This window comes from Dermacentor variabilis, chromosome 3 (assembly GCF_050947875.1).
Source record: "Dermacentor variabilis isolate Ectoservices chromosome 3, ASM5094787v1, whole genome shotgun sequence".
Classification (NCBI taxonomy): Eukaryota; Metazoa; Arthropoda; class Arachnida; order Ixodida; family Ixodidae; genus Dermacentor; species Dermacentor variabilis.
Window position 1 is genome coordinate 42,982,770 of NC_134570.1, and position 16,839 is coordinate 42,999,608.

The window sequence follows — 16,839 nt, forward strand, 5'->3', positions numbered from 1 at the left end:
ACACGTGTGTAAGCGGGTTTTTGCGGTGCTCGCGCCCGTGTGCTGCGTCGTCTGCTGCGCCGCTGCTTCGCACCTCTATGCCTGCACCAAGTCGGCATCGACAGTGGAGCGGCTGCAGCAAAATCATGAACCAGACCTGCACCTTTCCTGTACCTTTTCAAACGAACGTCGTAGTTCTGCGGGCGTGATTGCTGCACCGCTGAAACGAATGGCAGGGTGCAGCACCTCGTGAACTGGTTCAAGTGGTGCAGGCGAATCGAACGTACCCTCAGTTTACGGATGTTTATGCACCGATCACGTGTGGCCGCTTGTTCCCAAAAGGTACTCGCCCACACGCACGCACACTATAAACCCGCGCACAGACATGTAGCTAAATATGGGGATAGTTGGCTGTATTGCAGCTTCGCCATTTTCTCGCGTCCTTTTTCCTAATCAGCACATTTCAGTCAGCACTCGCTCCTTTACCGGGTAAAAATTGCACATACGGACGGATGAGCAAAAGTTCAAAATTGATGCAGATAAAGTGGAAGGGCATGGTGGATCACTGACCATGCGATGGCAATGAGTCGTGGCTACCGTGATTACGACGGCCACTCATTCCGCGCAAAAACAAAAAAAAATCCCGAGGAAACGCGTCCGCGACAGGACTCGAACCTGCAATCTTCTGATCCGAAGTCAGACGCCTTATCCATTAGGCCACGCGGACAGCCGAAGCTACGCTCCGAACATGCAGACACCGATCGTCATATTACCCTCTCTGTTGCTTTTTCTTTCTTTTTTGTAGGCAAGAATAGAGAGCTTTAGATTAGGGGCCGGAAACAGGGGCTTGCGTACGCAAGAACTAAAGGCGTCGGTATGCGTGGACCCCGACGTATAGGTCTGCACACGCGCAGTACCGTAGCCCCTAGTTCTTGCGTACGCAAGCCGCTTGCGCCCCCTAATCTAAAACACTCTAATAGAGAGTTTTAGTTTATGGTACACAAGCGGCTTGAGTACGCAAGAACTAGGGGCTACGGTAATGCGCATGCGAAGACAGCTACGTCCACTTTCCTCCTTGGGCTGTTGGAGCGACCGATAACATCGCTTCCCCTAAGCGGTCACGTTATCCACGTGACTCTCGCGGTGTACGAGAACTTACGAGTAGCTAGCGGGTAGATCATCTGATAAATCTTTCGCCAAGTGTCGACACGTGGTTTTTATATATATTAGAGAGGTTTAGCGTGTCCGGTAATCGGGCAAACGCAGGCAGTTGGGGCGGGGGGTAAACGGGATCGGCCTGCATGGTGCATCGACCTGGTGGTGCAAAGCTCAAACGGACAAAAACAGCTATTATTGCTGTAACCAAGTCTATTCTACTTCGCTGCTGGTGTAAATTTTCAGCACTGGCGTAATCGTGTTGCCGCCAAAAATTTACACCCGAAGCAAAGTAACGTACTCTTGGTTACCGCAATATTAGCTGTTTTTATCTGTTTGGGCTTTGCGCCACCAGGTAACTGCACCATGCAGGCCGCTCCTTTGTACGGCTCCGCCCCAACGCCCCTGCGTTTACCCGAGTACCGGACATGCTAAACCTCTCTATTGACTGCTTTTAACAAGAATAGTTTTATGTGCTTTGCTTCATATTCTTGATTTCATATTTTTAAAAAATAACGCAGCAAAGATCAAACGTTAATGGCGCTGCGAGCGCATGCGACCTCACTGCGGCCTCACTGCGACCTCATGCGACCTCAACGCACCCGTCGCCATCAACCACCGACGATACCGCAGCCCCGTCTCTGCCGCAAGCGGCGTCCACGCACGCTACGTTATCCGCCGGTGTGTTTTAAGTTCATTTACTAGAGCCTTAGCCCTGTGAGCTCTCCTCTCTTTGTTTTAGATAGGATGAATATGATAGGATTCGTGTTCCCGTGACGTCACGGCAGAGCAGGCTGGCGGGCGCAGCTACGGAAAGGGTCCGAACTGCGTTGACCACTATGAAACCGCCATATTTTTGGGGAGCCGTTGTCACCAAATGCTATCTCCACTGTTGAAGCGCTGCCGATGTATATGCTTTTTTGCCTTGAAAGGAGTGCAGTAAGCCGCCGATCTCTTGCAAATTTGTAAGGATGAATGACAGCCCCTCATTAACTCGCTTAAGTGCGTACGCGCAGAATTTAGAGGCCGTTACGAAGGAGCGCTACGTCGAGAAAGTTTAGCCCTGCGATGGCGTCGATCCCCTTGTGCTAACTTCCAAAGAGGCGTTATTTGATCTTGCGCTCGTACCTTTGGTAGAGCTTTCGGATTTCAAGGACTACCTTGTGCATATGCTACAAGCTTCTTAACTCACGAGCAGCTGAAGGCAAAAAATTCCTGGAGTCGCACAACTATTTGACCAGCGGCTTTGTTCAAGAGCCACAGCTGAGAAGACGGGTCATCGTGCGCACCAAGGTAAGACAATCCATAACGCTACATATGCCACACGAGTCTTTGGATTACATGAGCTACATGAATTTTTGGATTACCCGATCGCATTGTAACGCTAACGGGTAATACTCGCCAATGTGCGTGACAGTGGTGTAATTCGTATTCGGAATGTTGTTTCGCTGCGCAGCGAAACCTCTTAGCACTTTCTCAAGTGTCTGCGAGAGGTACGGCATTTTTTATTGTTCTTGTACCGTTACTCCTTGGTGGCACATGAAGCGTTCAGGAGTAAGTTCTTGCATAACGGCAGGCTCCAGCAACAGCCCCCCCCCCCCCCCCCCATAGTTTAAGAAGAAAAAAGAAACGATTCTGAAATAAAAGCGCTTGTACACGATATGTCATTTCACACCATTCTGCACCTTTAGAAATATTTAGGTCACAGCGTCGAAGGCCCACGTAGCTTGCCGAACGTCCTTGACTCATTCATCTGTGAGCCTGGTGAAGATTTGCTACCCTGAGGAGAGCAAGTTTTCTGTTGCTGCAACGAACTGGGGACTGCGAAAGGAGGACACCGCCAGGAAGCAATATGTTGCTGAAACATTGAGCAAGCACACGGAGTTTGATTGCAAGAAGTCTGGACTGCATATTAGTTCACACAGGCCCCACTTGTCAGCGAGTCCAGATGGCCCGATTTCTTGTAGCTGCTACGAAGACGGTGTTTTAGAAATTAAGCGTGCTTACTCAGCTGCTTGAGTAAATGACAGTGTGAACCAGAAAACTGGCTGTTTATAAGTTATCAGTTTATTAGTTATAAGTTATAATCACTACCACGCACTAGGGATAGCACACGCAACAACAAATCTCGCCCTTTCCTCCAATCCCGCAAACTCGCCGCCAAACAAACAAATTACAGATTTCACCTAAAAACTTACACTAGCTGCATTAAACAGAGGAAAATCCCAAAAGGTCTCAGAATTAAGGTTAGATGCGCCCTCGGTTCTTTACCCTCCAGGCTATTATTAAAGTGGAATGCTGTCCTAGAAAATGAATCGCTCTCCCTTATCGACATTCTCGAAGAACACTGCAAGGAACAACTTATGATAATCTCTGATAAACTCGACAGCATAAAGTTAACTGAACCGGAAAGAAGAGAACTTAAACAATTCGTCCAAACTAAGGAGGAAAAATTACTAGATAAATGCCAGCGCAAAGATATTAGAGCTACAGATCTAGCCAAAGAAACTAATGTAACCCCTGCAGCACGTAGCTCCACCGACAGTCCTACAGGTGAGCATCCAGAGCACTGCAGCAATGTGGTAAACATATCCCAGAGTCTAAGCCCCGAAGAAGTTCATCTCCTGAAACGTGGTCTAACGTTTTGTCCGACGAACAACGCAGTAAACGAATACGAACTCCACAAAGATATAACAGAGTTGTCTCGACGCATGCGCATCAAGGAGTTCTTTTTCGGTAGACCAGATGTAGGAAAAGAAGATAGAGACTCTCTTAGACCACCTAGCACATGGACACCGGAAACCGAACAGTGCCCAGACTTCGATTTATACTTAAAACTGATATAAAAGGGAATTCTAGAGTCAACACAGCATAGCCGCAAACGCAAAAATTTGACCCCCGCTCAACACCAAATCCTTAAAGAACTTGCGAAAAGGAATGATATTGTAATAAAACCAGCAGACAAAGGTGGCAGTATCGTAATCTGGCCTATAGAAAAGTACAAGAATGAGGCCTCTAAACAATTGAGCAACCACACTCATTACAGAAAACTCGACTCTAACCCAACTTCAGATTACAGTAATATTGTGATAAGCACAATAGCGGAGCTCCTGTCCAGGATACTAATCACGCAATCTGAATATCGCTTCATGATGCCCAAGAACAAAACAGCAGGCCGCTTTTATCTCCTTCCTAAAATACATAAAGTTCCGGTCGAAGAAGTATTTACAGCAGAAATCCCACGTCGGCCTATTGTGTCTAATAACAACACACCTACTGAGTCACTATCTAAATTCTTAAAACACCACCTGTCAAACATACCCACCACCCTCCCATCTTTCGTTCAAGACACGCCGCACTTCCTTCGAATTATCGACGGCATCAACGCCAACCAAATCCTTTCCGACCGCGCTGTTCTAGTCACTTTGGATGTTTCTGCCCTTTGCACCAACATTCCCATGAGTGAAGGAATTGAAGCCGTTTCTAGATCCCTCGCAATCAATCCCCAAGCGCACGCTCCTGATGTTTACTTGTCGCTCCTTAGGTTAGTTCTCACGCTCAACTATTTCGAATTCGAGTACATACACTACCTGCAAATTTTCGGAACTAGCATGGGTACGCCATTCGCTCCCACGTATGCGAACATTTTCATGGGACAGCTTGAAGCAGACCTGCTGAAATCCTACCCTTTAAAACCCCACACATATCTTCGTTACATTGACGACATATTTATAATATGGGAACACGGCACAAGCGCCTTAACCGACCTTATTAGCCATTTCAATCGCTTTCACCCGAGTATTAAATTTACTGCTCACCACCCTCCTAGTCAGATCAACTTCCTGGACACGACGGTCTACATAGAAAACGGAAAACTGAGAACGGCACTTTACCGGAAGCCTACAGATAGCCAGCAATATTTAGACTACAACAGTCATCACCCGCGACATTGCAAGCAAGAAATTTTTGCCGGACAAGCGAAACGTATAAGAAGAATCTGCAGCGAAGACCTCGATTATATCCACCACCTAAATGACCTTAAATCAACGCTAGCAGAAAAGAACTATCCCCAAGTTGCTCTCGATAGAGCTTATGATGCCGCGTCAAGATTGCAGAGACAGTCGGAATTGGCGAAGAGACAGCCCACATTAGAATCTGGCAGACCACCGGCCTTTATAGCAAAATATTCTAATGCACTCCCAAACATAAACAACATCCTAAGAAAATACCACCCAATATTATCAAGTAACGAGCGTCTGCGAAAAGCGTTCCCGGATGTACCCAGGGTTACCTATCGCCGAAACAAGAACTTTAAAGACATGTTAGTGCACGCGAAAGTCAGCAAACAGCATTCCCCCGTAATAAAAGGATGTTGTCATCCTAGGTGCAAAACCTGCAGGCACCTTCAAAGTGACATTAAAATTAAAAGCACCGCAAATAGTTATACACATGAAGTCAAATCTAGCTTCACTTGTACAAGTTCGGATGTGATTTATATGCTTGAATGTTGCTTCTGTAAGAAACAATATATCGGTGAAACAGGACAATCAATGAGCGTCAGAATAAACGGACATCGCGCGGACACAGCTAAAAAGCTTCCCAAAGCCGTCGCCGAGCATTTCAACCAACCAGGTAATAACTTTGATGAACTTAAACTCTACATCTTACAGTCAAATTTCCGTTCTGAACGAGAAAGAAAATACAGAGAATCATACCTTATCCATAAGTTCCAGACATTGCAACCAATAGGCATAAACGTTTCAAAGGGAGCTTTAGAATCTATTCGCTATGCTAAACTTCAAGCTATAGGCAACAACACTTAGTTTGATTTCTTGGCGTATACCCCTCCTTTTTTTTCCTTTTTTTCCCTGTCTTATTTTTTTTTTTTTGTCAGCCGGCGTGTCAGACGCCCTTGACACGCCGGCTAACACGCGTTTGTGATGACAGACCGGGATGGGGGAGGGGGTGCCCTGGCTTTGACCTTGTACACAGCGTCCCTTTCTTCTCAATTCGACACGCTAACACATTTTCCCTCGTTACCTCGTCCTCCCGCCTCACCCCCTCTCCCCTTTAGAAGAACCCCACCTATATAGACCGTTTTTTCGTAGACGCCGCCATATTGTGAACGCAGTGGTGCCGCCTATGAGCAGCGCCATACTGGCTTGGGTGAAAGCGGTCTTTTACATGGCAGGTATACGCTCGGCGGCAGGTTCTGGCGTTTGTTTTCGCGGTCGTGCGGTCTGTTTAGTGTGACGTGCGTCTTCTACATGGTAAATGGTTCTGTGAGACGTGCTAAAGTGGTTTAAGGCGTCATGACCGGAATTTCTACTGGCGTTGAGGTGGACGGAACACGCAGCGCGATGTGTGCGCGCATAATTGAGCCTACAATCAGCCTTGGAGATGAATTGTGTATTTCTGAATGTTCCAATCGCTAATGTCACCTTATTGCAGTATTATCCTCTATTTCTAAGCTGCGGTTTAGGAGCCATGAAACATACGCGACGATCGTAACAGCCTGGGTACCGTTCTGCTACAATAGGAGCTGTGGTGTTATACTTTGACAAGCGTTCAAACTGTTCGATGCAGGTTACATTGCGTGACTACTTGGTTGGATGGATGAGGTTTCCACCCATGAATAAAATAGTTTTGGCTAGTAATCGCAGCATACCTTACAGTCTGAATTAAGCTTGTCCAGCAAAGCGACCGTTGACGAACTGCCCGAGCGTCTTAAGCAGTGGTAGGTGCTGGGTTACAGATATATTTATTCTATATAGCGCATGGTCCAAGCATGCGGCATCAGCGGTTATATATTTATAAACGTTGTGCGCCGTTAGCCCGTTTAACTTGCTTTTTAGAGAAAGAGGATGATAACCGAATTTTTTTTTTTCGGTTGAGTTAGTTCAGTTCTCTACGACGCACTGACACGTATTACAGAAATATTGCGCTCAAAAATAGCCATCGCATTCTTTTTATGCGAACCCTCTCATTTACTATGCCTGTATGCCGAAGCACACAGCTTATATATGCATCGTGCTGGCTCACCAACCGCACTGATCGCTGTGTTGAGCAGCGCCATGGGCCTCATGCAGGAAGGCTAGCGTAGACATATGGTAATTTCAAGCACACTAGACTTGAAATGCGTGAGAACGATGCCAGCGTATCACAAATATTTGATAGCGCCTGCCGCTCAGATGTTTCGTGGTTGCCTTAGGTTGGCCGTGCACGAGCATGCGCTCTTATGTTTTATGCTTTACTCCCTACGCCAATCGATCAGACAGTGAGCTGATTTACCATTTAATGCTGGTAATACAGAGACGCCGGTTTTCTTTGTTGAATTAAAATCAATATAAGCAAAATAGTAAACAACTCATACACGCACCGCGACTGATAATGCGCGTACACCGCGGCTGATTATGCGCGTCACATTTTTGCGCCCCCAAGACATATTTCTGCCTACAGTAGTTGCCGATGCACCGAAAGGCTTCCCTGACGACCTTATATGAATGAACATGGCGTAAATTTCACAAAGTGCCATCTAAAACATCTCGAAATCGTTCCGCAGCACGCGACAGCAATACTTTCAAGCAGCGCCGCGCCGGATCGCCCAAGCCAGAGAGGAGGAAAGGCTCTCCGCGCGCCCTATCCTCCTCGCCCGATGAAACGGTCTATAGACTGTGGCGCGGAAAGCATACGTCGCCTTGAAGAAGACAAGTCCACTTGTCAAAACGTTGGCTCCTGCATTCACCTTGTTCACGTTTTGCTCAACAACATAAACTAATTGTCATATGTACAAAATTATGTTCACTATTTCTGCACACACGTTACCATCTAAACGACACGAACAGCCTTTCAGCTTTGGAGCCAATTCCTAATATCAACACTGCTTGGAAGCCATAACAACGAGCACCTTCACTTGCTCTAAGTTATATTCTCAATTTCGATCAACGTTTTCTTTAGCACTTGTGAGAATTGCTAAGTTTAAGTAGTATTACTAACAAGTATATGATCAATTTAAGCATGTTTCTTTTTACTTAATCATGACTGCTTTTTTGTTGTAGACAACATATGCAAAATATTAGGATAATATTGTGAACAGTGTTTCGTTTGCGAAAAACTTTGACACCCGCTGCCACCCGGCCCCGATTTCTTTTCCGTACTGGTTCTCATTCCAACCTGATGGCGTGCTCGATGCCAGAAAAGCGTCGCTCTTGCCAGCTTTAGGACACTCTGTTAACAGTAACGTGGCAATGCTTGAAGATGTCGCTGCAGTGGCTCCCATCTTAAAGCCCCTTAATATAGAAAGTATCGAAACTCTCCGCCCCTCCCGCGCTTTCCTCCTCCATATCCTCTCCCGGCCGTCTGCACGCTCTGCGCACGGCACGCTGAGAAGGCCACCGGGGGGCCGCCGGCCATATGCCTTGGCTGCCACCCCCGAGCGCGCCTAAATTGACGTTCTTTGTTACGTGCTACTATAAAACAAAAACGCGAGAAAGTGGTTGGACATGTCTCGACCCTACCATGAGCCTCCATAATCAGCTTCTCGTTTGTGCAATAAAAGCCTAAAGTGTGAACGCTTGCGGCATGAACGATAACTGCGCACTGTTATAGCCCACACAGGATTTACCATTTTAATACGGGTCGTATTAATAGTGCACAGTTTAGTGGTGCAATATTTACTTTATATATGTCTACATTTCTCAATATTTTTTTTTTCAGCCCACTGACCTTATGCTAAATGCAGATTTCATCTAGTGCAGGATATTCGCACAAATGCTACTGTTTATGAAGCTGCTCCGGAATGGTTTTAGAGGCAGGATATTTTCTTAGTCCCTCGGAGAGATTTCCATGCAGCGGCGTTATTACTTCTTGAATACAAAAATTCACTTTGCTTAGGCCTTCATAGTCATTTTCAATTTTGGTGAGTCAATTCTGCTTCGCCATCTTAAATTTTGCAGTCATTCTTCCTCATGCCTTGTTCTGCCTAGTCATTCTGCGTATTAATGAGTTTTTCATAGCCATTTAAGCTTCGTTGAATCAATCTCTATTTTGATAGTTCGTTCTTAGTCATTCCCAATTTTGCTGAGTCATTCTTCATTATTTGTAATTTCCTTGCGTCATTTCTAATTCTGCTTAGTCCTTCTCAGTTCTGCTTAGTCGTGTTTAATTTTATTGAGTCATTCTTATTCATTCCTATATTTGCATGGCCATTCTCAGTTTTGCTGTGTCATTATCAATATAGGTGAGTTAGTCTTATTCATTCTCTATTTACGGAGGTCATTTTTCGTTATTGTTAATTTCGCTGACTCGTACACGCTCGTTATCGAGGTCATTCATTATTAGTCAGTCATCATAGCTGAGCCATTGTTTATTCTCACCGTCACTTATTCATTCCTACTCACACTCGGATTAGTTGTCATTGTTGGTCACATAATTCCGAAGTCAGTATAGGTATAGTCATTATTATATATTATATTATTATACTACTAGCATTACACCTGAATTCTTACTACTACTATTATCCTCTTCTATGCACCTTAGACGTCTGCGAGAGCTCGAGGCTTCACATAAACTATGGATCGTTTGCGCATTCATGGCCCTCCTAATGCTGTTGCACAAAACATGACGTTTGCTATCCTGCGCCAAGCCAGAATCGCTCCTATTAGCTAGCAACAAAATAAACGTCTGCGTTGCAAGCCTTGTCGCAGTAAATCCACACCGAGATTAAGGAACTGAGGAACCTATTGTAGGTGAATTCCGCACACCAGCAATCGTTATTACAACACAGAGGGTAATGCCATTAAATAAAAAGAATGACGTTTAAAACCACGGCAAAATGATAAGCAAATTAAGCAAGATTGTCTCCATTCTCATGAACTCGCAGTAAGCTTCAAATATACGCAGTCCTTTAAGTACAAAGGAATGCACAGTAGCTCACAGAGCGCAGCAAGCTTCGTCGGGAAGAAGTCCTTTCAGGCAGAGCTATGAATCCACTTCTTCCTACACGCCATGTCATTTTTTCTTCGGGGGATTGTGAACAGTGTGAAGCCATTTTCAATACGGCTGGTTCACTGAAACCTTCATCTGGCCCAAGTTAAAGGAATCAAACACACCATCTACGCAGACGACATCACCATCTGGTGCACCGGCGGTAGCGAAGGGCAAGTGCAAAGCGCCATGCAAGAGGCGGTAGACGTCACGGAGCAGTACCTGCTACCCACCGGACTCAGATGTTCCCCGACCAAGTCTGAGCTTCTCCTTTATAGAAAAGAAAAAGGCCGCAGACCCAAGGGCTGGAAACCGGTCTCGGAAAGTGACATTCACCTGTTCACTCGGAGCGGTGACCCGATACCCAGGGTCGACACCATCAGAGTCCTGGGTATGCTCATAGAATCACGCGGCGGCAACGGCACTGCGCTACGCAAGATAATTGCGAAAACCGACAATGCTTTTCGCCTCGTCCGAAGGGTCACGAACAGACATCGTGGCCTCAAGGAGGACAACCTGCTTCGGCTCATCAACGCCTTTGTGCTGTGTCACTTCACCTACACGGTGGCCATGCACAACTGGCTCAGAGCCGAGCGGGAAAAGCTTAATGCCCTCATTAGAAAATTCTTCAAGAGAGCCCTCGGGCTGCCCGTCAGAACGCATACAGAGGACCTCCTTCGGCTCGGCATACACAACACCATGGAGAAGATAGCCGAGGCTCCGGAACGGGCCCAGCTAACTCGGCTGTCCACCACGCCAGCCGGCAGGCGTATCCTCGAGGAGATCGGACTCGCACCAACCTAGAACTTGGCTGAAGACACCCAAATCCCCAGAGAAATAGGGGAGAAGATCGTGGTCGCCCCTTTGCCCCGCAACGTTCATCCCGTTCACAACGCAGGTCGTCGCAAGGCAAGAGCATTTAATATACTAAAGCAAATAAACAAAGACAAAATCGCAGCAAGCTTCGAGGACGCAGCTGCATACCGAGACGGCAAGGCTTTTGCGGTTTCCGTCATTGACACGCTGGGCAAAGTCATCAACAGTGCTTCCGTCCGGACGACGAACCCAGAGGTGGCCGAGCAAGTGGCCATTGCACTCGCCATGCAAGACGGTCGGAGAGACAGGGTGTATAGCGATTCGAAAGCCGCCATCAGGGCATTCCAGAAAGGCCGGGTAGCCCGGCAGGTAGTTCAAATTCTGAAAGGCGCCAAACAGGGCAACACCTCCATGCACTCGATCGTTTGGTTCCCTGCACACGTCGGGGCGATTGAGGGGGTTCCTCTGAACCTCAACGAGTCTGCCCACGAGGCTGCGCGTGGCTTTACCGACCGCGCTGCCCTCGGATCGGGCGACTCTCTCCCCGGACACAGAGACGCTCCTCTCACACACAACGAAATCACGAAATTCTTTTACTTAGAGAGAAGGGTTTTCCCCCCGCCTCACTCCAAGCTAAGCAGGCCGCTGGCGGTCACACTAAGACTTCTGCAAACGAACTCGTACCCAAATCCGGCGTCCCTTAATAGCATATATCCAGAGATTTATCCAACTTGTTCTTGCGTGGCCTGTGGTGATGTAGCTACGTTGCCTCATATGCTCTGGGAGTGCGGGTCGCTGGGACCGAAGTTCACCAAGGAGGAGTGGGACGCGCTCCTGCGAAGTCCTGTCTTTGAGGATCAAATCCTGGCCGTCCAGCGCGCCCGCGATCGGGCCGGCAGACTAGATCTGTCAGTCCCGTCGTGGGATTAGCCGGGTGCGCGTTTTATCGCGCTTTGCTGGACCAAATAAAAGTTTATTCACTCACTCACTCACTCACTGAAACGCGCAGCACGCGAGCATAAAAAAGACATAAAAAGCAGACCTTCAAAAGTAGCAGAGCTTACTCCTCGTACCCCGACGGAGCTTGACTCGCAACAGAGGGAGGCAGCCTGTTAATGACGCCCATGTAAAATTAAAACAGAAGCAAAGCGTCATTTCGCGCACGTTTCCTGCGCTACGGCCCCAGGGGCCAATCATTGCTCAAAAAAGGGCCGATTCGAGAGGCGGAAAGAGGAAGGCGCGCGAGGGTCTTCGGCACGGCGGCTGAGTTCACAGAATCTCCGTGCTTTCCAATTATCAAAGGGACTTTATCCTCTCTCACGTTGGCTTCCAGGGTAACGAGGAGGCTGACGATCATGCAAAGGCAGCACACCACACCACTGCACCCGTCAACACCACTGTAACGTCCTTCGACTATATATGCAAGGAATAGAGTTACTGTATATGCAACCAAATACCGGCACCCCCATCAGTGCCTCGCCAGCGGTCGATTCCCATGTCGTTTTCCTGACGTCGTGCTCACAAGGCAAGATTGGTCTCTCCTGCTACGGCTCGGTATCAGCTGCTCCCGGCTAGCATCCCGGAGATACAGCAAAGGCCTGGCTCAATCCCCGGCCTGCTCGACGTGCGGCGAGGCCGAAATAATCCAGCAACTATTTTGTTTCTGCCCCGTTTTCTCCAAAATCTGACGAGCCATTTCATTCGGTGAATGTCGATGACCAGCGAAGCTGTAGCATATCACACATGGTTAGACAAGGGTAGCCTGGACAGATGTATTCATTTTTATCATTTCGTAATTGTAGTGACAATAGCTTTGTGATTACTGTGATACACACTGATTGGTTCGGTTACAACCCTAGACAGAAGCTCGGCCAAAGCTAAAGCTTACACGACCATTGTTGAGTATATAGTTGAGTGCCTTGTACGGGTGTGGCCCTGCGAACCGAACTCTTGTAGCACACACTGACTGAACCATTTCTTGTCTTGTGTTGAAATGTCCTAATTGAAGTCTCGAATGATGATGACAGGCGAATTGGCATTACGTCTAAGCCACGCAAAGTGCATCGTCATGAACTTCTCGATATTCCACTTCGGTGCGTCAGGAGATATATACACAGTGGGTATGGCAATTCTGTCTTTCATTTCCGTATATGGCAAAGCGTACTGCTCATGAGTCCATACACAGTTGATAAACGATTCCAGTATACCCATTGACTTGCAACAATGCATCTTGATTATTTCATTCATTCATTCATTCATTCATTCATTGTTGTTGTTGTCGTCGTTGTTGTTGTTGTTGTTGTTGTTGTTGATGATGATGATGATGATGATGATGATGATGATGATGATGATGATGATGATGATGATGATGATGATGATGATGGTGATGATGATGAAGACGACGACGACGACGACGGAGAGCTTGAAGCCTGTTTCACCTCCGCCGCGGTTCGGCCCGGTATTCCGCAACTCGGCACGGTTTTGCACTATCTCCGGGATCGCGCCATGCTCACCTTTTCTATAACTTATACCTGAAAAGCTTAAAAGACGAGTATAATAAGTCGTGTCGGTCCGAATAGACAAGCTGAACAGGAAGCAAAACTGTGAAGTAGCCAGTTATAGAACATTAACGAAATCTACAGCAGATAAGAGAAAGGGGAGTCGCAGACCGAAGCAGGCGATTGTGGAATTAGACATTAAGTGAACAAAAAGTGAGCCATCGACAGGGCGAAACAAAACAGAGAATCTATCAAACAAGCAAACAAACGAACAAAATTGAAGCAACGCATACATTGCAGAGAGGATGGCGAGGAGCTCTTTTGTGTGACTGCGTTACCTTTGAATAAAAAACACATTGCACATGCGCAATTAGCGTTACATTTGCATGAATTTAAATCCATTAGCGTCGTTTTGCCTGAACATTCTCGTGGTTAGCATTACGTTTGCAAAACAATTGCGCGAACATCTGCTCAAACATTCAAAAAATAAATTATATAATACCGATTTCCACACAACTGTAGAAACGGGAGAATTTTATCTCCTTCTTTGTAGCCTTCGCAATTATGGGCCATGCTGTGAGTGCACGACAGTTGGCTACCGCCGCCGGGGACAGCAACAAGTCATATTTTATTCTTGTCAAGCTTCTTCAAGTACACTCATGATGAGACGTTGCTTCGTCCATCCACGACAGATGTACAGTCAACCGCAAAAGTATACGGGACATAGGATCTGCCAAGAAGCTTAATTCTCAGGAAGCGTGGTCACACAGCCTCGAAGTAAATGTTCCAGCATATAGTAGCCTTCACCACCTACACAGTTATTCATCAAATACGAAGTGTCATGCCCTAATAGTGCAGGACTTGACATTTGAAGGGGAAACCACATCCCGCAAACTAACACTACACCTTACCGGTGTAAACAGTGGTTCGATAAGATAGGACATAACCTTCAGCGCAAAGTTTGTAGAGCGCATTTAAAAAAAAACATTCCGTCGATCAGTTTCCGATAGTAGTAGTGGGAATCCCTTTTTTCAATCGCTCCAGAGAAATTGCCCGAAAACTTAAGAAAGTATCAAGTGACTATGTAGGTGCCTGCGCTGTTGATGCTAGCGTCCTCAAACAAGCTTTGAATGAACGATTGCTGCTACTCCTAAGAACGGTTATACAATTAGACAGTATGTGACAGTGACGGTCACAAAACATTTGTCTTTGTTTCCAGTTCTGCAAAGAAAGCTTTTCTGCTAAATAGACGCTGCCAAGCGAGACAGCGAAAAAAAAGTGCGTGCAACCCTCGATGTTGCGAAAATGTCAAGATGGCTGGGATGACGAACACCGATGCGTCCAATGAGACTTTACGTTCCTCGCGGTCGCCTCGCATTCAAAGCCCTTTCGTACGCTATTACATGGCGGTGCCAAAATACTCGGGCGTAGAATGCTGCGACGAGCTTTTTTGGGCTATGTACGTGCGCTAACTTTTCGGTTTAGCGTGGCCGGCTTTGAATGGCTAGAGTAACAACTTGGCGGCGGTGAGGAAGCCTGCTTTGATTGCAGTTAGGCTTTGTTACTTGTTCTTCGTCGCGATAGCAAAACATAAACGTCGGAATCCCTTTTAGCTTCGTCTCATCTCTCTTTGAGGACAAAGTATTGATATGCCGTCATAATTCTATTCTGACACTGTTGGGCCTAGCAAATCACGCGTCGCCGTTGCTATCGAAAGTGCTTTGATTCCTATATAGTATCAGATGGAGTTACAGGATTTGGCATTTGCCAGTCATTCGCTATGCGGAACATTCTGCGTTTTTCATGCGTCTATGTACGCCACTGAATCGCTGCACTAAAGCTATTTCGTTCTCGTTCACGCTTTCTGCATATACGTCCTGTTTCCGGTCGCGTGGCAGAAGTGCGGTTTTATGAATCTTTATACTTCCCGTCTCGCTCACTTAATCTGTACTTGCGTGCGCTCTTCAATAGACAGGTTTAGAATAGGGGCCCCAAACGTTTTGGGGCCCCAAAGAAATAGCGTCGAAGCCACTGCGCATGCACAAGACGCCAACTGCGTTTGGGTTTTGCGTTGGGAACGCTATTTCACCGATTTAACGGGAGCCCAAATAGCGGCCCCAAAAGCTTTGCGTCGGCAAACATGGCGGCACCCATAGAAGCGACGGCTCTAACCTAACACCAAACTGGGTTCGATTCGCTGTAAAGCGTAAAGTTCGCAAGCTATAGAGAAGAAGTGACTGCGGTTATCGCTTTCTCTCAACTAGCGTGTGCTATGAAGATTGACTCATTAGACGCCGCTGATGTTGAATTCGATTGTGGATATTATGGCTCGTAGGCCTAACACGGCTACGCTTGTCTGGTGAAGGCTAGTAAAGTTGCTGTGCTCAAAACTAAGTTCAACTAATTGCTTACTGCTTGCAGAATAAGCTCTCAATTGTAATTAAACGCGAATACACGAAAGTCAAAATTATTATTCCTATCATAAAATGATATATTTTATTTAATTATTTCTAATAGCTTTCCTTTGGCACCATAGTGGCGCTGTCAGCGCAAGACGCTATCCGCAAACGTAAAACCCTATTCTAAAACTCTTCACTCCTACGTGCCCCAACGGTAACACCCGCAAAGCTCTTTAGGGCCCCAAACTATTGGGGCCCCTATTCTAAAACTCTCTAATTAGCGTCTTTTAGAAGTGCGCGTTTCACTTTACGGATGTTTACGCACCGATCACGTGTGGCCGCATGTTCGCAGTATGTGCTCACACGCATCCACTATAAACACGCGCACGGACATGTAGCTAAATTTGGAACTAGTTGGCTGTATTACAGCTGCGCCATTTTCAAGCCTCCTTTTTCCTCAGCAGCACATTTCAATCAGCACTCGCTCCTTTTCCGGGTAAAAAAAAAATGCACTGACGGACGGATGAGCAAAAGTTCAAAACTGGTGCAGATAAAGTGGAAGGTCATTGTCGATCACTGACCCTGCGATGGCAATGAGTCGTGGCTACTGTGGCTACGACGGCCACTCATTCCGTGCAAAAAAATAAAAAAAGTCTGAACACACGCGTCCGCGACAGGACGCGAACCTGCAATCTTCTGATCCGAAGTCAGACGCCTTATCCATTAGGCCACGCGCACATGCGCTACTACGTCACGAACACGCAGAGGCCGCTCGTCATTTCGCCCTCTCCGTTTCTTTTTTTCTTTTTTCTTCTTACTTTTTCATGGCAAAAACATATGGTATTAGATTAGGTTACGGAAGCGGCTTGCGTACGCAAGAACTAGGGACGCCGGTATTGCGCATGCGTGGAGCCAGACGTAGGGATCTGCGCATGCGCAGTACCGTAGGCCGTAGTTCCTGTGTACGCAAGCCGCTTGCGTCCCCAAATGTAAAACACTCTAATGTC

The 16,839-nt window shown here is 46.8% G+C and overlaps 2 non-coding genes across 2 annotated transcripts; both read right to left on the minus strand.

Moving 5' to 3' along the window:
- Positions 1–633: 633 nt before the first annotated feature.
- On the minus strand, positions 634–706 carry TRNAR-UCG (transfer RNA arginine (anticodon UCG)). Its single transcript has one exon. It is a non-coding gene; the product is annotated as a tRNA-Arg (tRNA).
- Positions 707–16,497: 15,791 nt separating this feature from the next.
- On the minus strand, positions 16,498–16,570 carry TRNAR-UCG (transfer RNA arginine (anticodon UCG)). The gene has a single exon. It is a non-coding gene; the product is annotated as a tRNA-Arg (tRNA).
- Between the last annotated feature and the right edge of the window lie 269 nt (positions 16,571–16,839).